At 31.5% G+C, this 4751-nt stretch overlaps 1 non-coding gene across 1 annotated transcript; it reads left to right on the top strand.

The window, feature by feature from the left end:
- Positions 1-346: 346 nt before the first annotated feature.
- LOC117275478 (small nucleolar RNA Z122) lies at positions 347-440 on the top strand. Its single transcript, XR_004505652.1, has one exon. It is a non-coding gene; the product is annotated as a small nucleolar RNA Z122 (small nucleolar RNA).
- Positions 441-4751: the final 4311 nt, after the last annotated feature.

The raw sequence follows: 4751 nt of genomic DNA, 5'->3' as shown, positions 1-4751 counted from the left end.
CTATTTCTGTAAAGAGGCTATATTTTAAAGGGCCTAACGAAATAAAGGGCCTTGTTTTATAGCCGTCGGCCCAATTCCCAAAAGTTAAAGTTAGGGTTAGGGTTTGAATTTGTTTTAAAAAGCTGCAAAGTTTGCAATCTTTCAACCTCAATAGTGCTGTCTTTCCTTTTTATTTCTCTCCAGAAAGTTCATAGGTTTTTTTAGTTTCAGAGTTTTATGGCTTTCTGCAAATGAAAAAACTCTCTTTTCTCTTCTACAATCTTTAAGTTTTTATTTTTATTTTTATAGTTACGATTCGATTTTTTTTTTTTTTTTTTTGGATTTTTGCAAACTGAGTTCATTTACAGTTGGGAAATGATGAGAATATATCGATATATCAAAGGCTCAATAATCTGTGCTGTGCTGAATAAATATTTTTTGCACGTCAGTCTGATCCCAACTGCGAAAGCTTTTGTTTCATTACTTTTTCTCACTAGTTTAAGTTAAAGCTTGTGTTGATAAAATTAAACAGATTTGTTAATCTGATGTGGTCTGTTTTTTTTCTTGTCCAAAGTTGGTGAACGAATTTAATAATTACATTTTTACTGGTTTAAAATGTGATTTAATTTGGATAAAAATGTGCTTGAACTCGTAGCATTGTAATAAAAATATGATCTTTTTTCCATAACGTTCCTGCAATTTCTCTGGTATTATTAGAGGTTCAAATCTTAAAAAAGAAAAAAGAATTCAAATTTACTGGAACTATACATCCTATTACTAGGTTAAAAAGAGTTTCTTTGTCTAGTCAAAATTAGATTTGTCGAAAGGGGGTTTTGTTGTCAGTTTTAGCTATAGGTAAATCGAAATTGCCAAAACATTGTTAGATAAAATTGAGTTCATTTGTTTGGGTGAACTTTTGAAGTGTATTTAAATTTGACTCTCTTTTCGGAATAGAACTGCATTTTGGAGTTGGACTTCAATCTGATTCTTTTTGCTAAATTGGAAGTGTGTAACAAATAAAAGGTATTAATTGGACTAGAGAATGCGATTCATTATAAAGTTTCAATTGAACGAAACGAGCAAGCTTAAATTAAACGTAGCATGAAATCTATAAAGCTCTAATTGGCACTAACTAGTCAAATCTCCTTGTATTTTAGAACCCCCAAGTAGAATCACCTAACAAAAATGGAAACGCTAAACTATTAGCACAAGTAGAAATAATAAATTTCTACCTTCTAAATAAGAACCAGCTAATCTATATGTATACATGAAATTATAAAATTTATACCTTGAACCAATCCGTAAAGCAAACATGCACGACGAAAGAGCAATAGATGAGACAATTAATTATCATATTAACGATTAGGTCTAATCATACTTCTTTTAATTCTTTAGTTCTATGTCCTCATCGTTTGATTGACTACTCATTGTACATTTTTAGGGGTCGAAAGGGAAAGAGTTATCCCGAAATTATAATAATGAGATTATAATATAGGGATTAAATAATAATTTGATTATTTAGTAAATATAGTTTTATTGCAAGATGTTTGGTTATTTGACTAAAAATAGGATGTACATGGTATTATATATATATATATATATATATATATATATATATATATATATATATATATATATCGGATAATTTTTTCTTTATAATTTTAACTTTGGACTGCTTAAAAGACTTTGGGAGAAGACCCCCGGAGAAGGCATTTTTGCCATTTAGTATTTATTCGGATATTAATTAATCTCGAGATTATTATCCCACATTCAATGTGGGATAGGATAATACCCTATTGTAGGATTAATTAATTCTACAATTGCTAATTCCGGATTAAAAAATTCAACTAAATGCAGAATAAAATAATCTCGCATATAATCTCGGGGGTTATTATCACTTATCCCGCATACCAAATGACCCTTAGAGTTTTCTCTATGTCTCAGGTTTTCGATAAAACCTTCTCGTATGCATACTCATTTCAATTCATGGTTTACCTGATAATAGGCCCGATATTATTTTTTGTAGTAGATGATGGGCAATTCTCATCAAATGAGTTAGTTTTTGAAGTTGAGTTAGACCAATACAACTATGATTAAATGCTAGAAGTCCCTATGCAAATACATAGCATATATCTATTTTTAGTATAAAACATTATTCCCCCGTCTCAAATTATCTGTCGTGATTTCAAAAATATATTGTCTCAAATTATTTGTCATATTAGAAGTTCAAGATAAAATAAATTATATTTTTTCTATTTTACCCTCAATAGTAATTGTTCTTGAAAAAAGAGATAGCACATAAATAGAGTAAATATTCAATGAGAAAATATTATATCTTAAAATATAAATAAGGGTAAACAGTCTAAAATTCTTTTTAATTAATGTTTATTTAGAGACGTGTAAAATAGATACATGACAGATAATTTGAGACGGAGGTAGCAAGTGCAAGCAAGATTTTTACCTTGATTTAACAAAGAGTGTTTAATTGAAGGGAAAAGGGCCAAATATGCCCCTCTACTTTCGGATATTGTCTACATTTAACCTCCGTTATACTATTCGGCTAAATTTACCCCTACCGTTTTACTATCCGGCCAAATTTACCCCTACCATCAACAAACTTTTAAAAATTACCCTCAGTCCGTTAGGTGACCCAGAATCTCATCAAATCATTTTAATTAAGTCACTTATTGTTCTTCTTGATCCACTATTTTCGAAATAATTGGCATTTACATATTTTTTTAATTAGAAAAAATTAGAGAAAGAAATATTAAAATAATACAACGGTTAGTAAACAAAGTATAGTAAATTGAAGAATCTAAATTAGGTAGCTTGTCTAAATTCCAAAAGTATTTACAACATCCCAACTTTAATGAATTCGCTGCACCAACGGTATGGAGACTTTGCAAGTATTCGTGATAAATGTTGAACTTCCTTGGAGACTTTACATTATCGAATTCAACTTTGCTTTAATCAAACGACTACGCATTATTCACTCTTAAGTTAGTCGATCAAACTTTATACTAACCAGGCAATAACAAAATATATTCGAATATACATATACATACATAATGATCATCTGCATATAATACATAATAAATAGACCCACTGAGTTCTATAGTGTATATATTATTGAAAAATAAATAAAATTTTAAACTAATTTCAAACTCATTATCACAAGAAGAGAAGTGGGACATTGGTATTTAAAAATATCCATGAATAATATGTGTAGTGTAATACCTTTAGCATTCACATAAATAGTAATTTCTGAAAATAGTGGATCAAGAATAATAATAAGTGACTTAATTAAAATAATTTGGGAGATTCTGGGTTACCTGACGGGCTGAAGGGTAATTTTTAAAAGTTTGCTGACGGTAGGGGTAAATTTGGCTGGATAGTATAATAGTAGGGAAAAATTTGGTCGGATAGTATAACAGAGGTTAAATATAGATAATATCCGAAAGTAGAGAGATATATTTGCCCATTTTCCCTTAACTGAAACATGGAGCCTAATATCATATTTGCCCAAGCTTTTCCAAGGCCAAAATCACCATTTTTTAAAAGTTGAAGTGTTTGGCCAACTTTTTAGAAAAAAGTACTTTTGAGTAGAAGCAGAAAAAAGAAGCTTCTACCCAAAAGATTTTTTTTGAAAAGCATTTTTGAGAAAAATACACTTAGAAGCACTTTTTAAAAGTTAGGCCAAACAATAATTGCTACTTAGAAGTACTTTTCAAATTAATTAGCCAAACACAAACTGCTTCTCACCAAAAGCACTTTTGAGTAAAGCGCTTTTGAGAAAAAATACTTCTCAAAATAAGCTTGTGTACGGGTAAAATTGGGGGCAAAGTTTTCCCCGATGAGAGAACGAAGAGGAAGCACAACTCGACGTGATTATAATCAAGGCGAGGATCCCCTCATATCGAGACCCGGGAGGAATGAACGATGTGTCTAAGTTCGGACACGGTAAAATAATGTACCCGTACCAAGTATAGCTTTCGGACCTCGGGAGGCGCGTTGAATAATTTTGCATGACGGGTAGGGGGCCGTAATATTCGTCCTTAACCGGATATTACGGCGCGAATCCCGTTCATTATCAACTGTAAATTAACATTTTCCGGTTTTTTTTTTAAAAACCTTTTTTAGACTTTTACTAAGACTGAAATTCTCCCACTATATAAAGGGGAAGGTTTTCTTTATTCTAACACATTGTAACGCGCAACTCAAAGCAATAAAAGTTTACTTTTGTCTTCTAGCTATTGTTAAAAGCATTTTTCATTTGTTCTTTTCTTCTCTCGGGACCGAGATTTTACCGAGGGTCCAATCGAGGACGAGTTCCACTATTCAATCTTATATCAGGCTTGGTAATTACATAACGATTGGTTTAATCATTTATTTTGTCTTTAATTCATTTATCTTTTGTTCTTAATTATTCATATTAAATTAAACCACGTATCCTTTAAAATGCGTACAAATTTAATTGTTACTCATTTTTAGGGTAAACAGTTTGGCGCCCAATGTGAGGCTAAGGATAATAGTGGTGATTTGATACGAATATCCATAAAACACCCATTTTTACGTTTGTTTTTTAAAACCTTAATTCTTGTTTAGCCTAAAAATGTCAAACTCTCAGTCTACTCACTTGAACGTTGACGCTTAGTCAGGCCATCATGGCGAGAATAATAAGGTGGTGCCTAGTAATGATGTGCCTCATGCCGATTCCAATGGTGTCCCAGTCGCCGACCCAGTCGATGCTAACTTGCAGGTGGCCATCAGCA

This window comes from Nicotiana tomentosiformis, chromosome 8 (genome assembly GCF_000390325.3).
Source record: "Nicotiana tomentosiformis chromosome 8, ASM39032v3, whole genome shotgun sequence".
Taxonomy (NCBI): Eukaryota; Viridiplantae; Streptophyta; class Magnoliopsida; order Solanales; family Solanaceae; genus Nicotiana; species Nicotiana tomentosiformis.
This window is presented reverse-complemented; position numbering and strand designations above follow the sequence as displayed.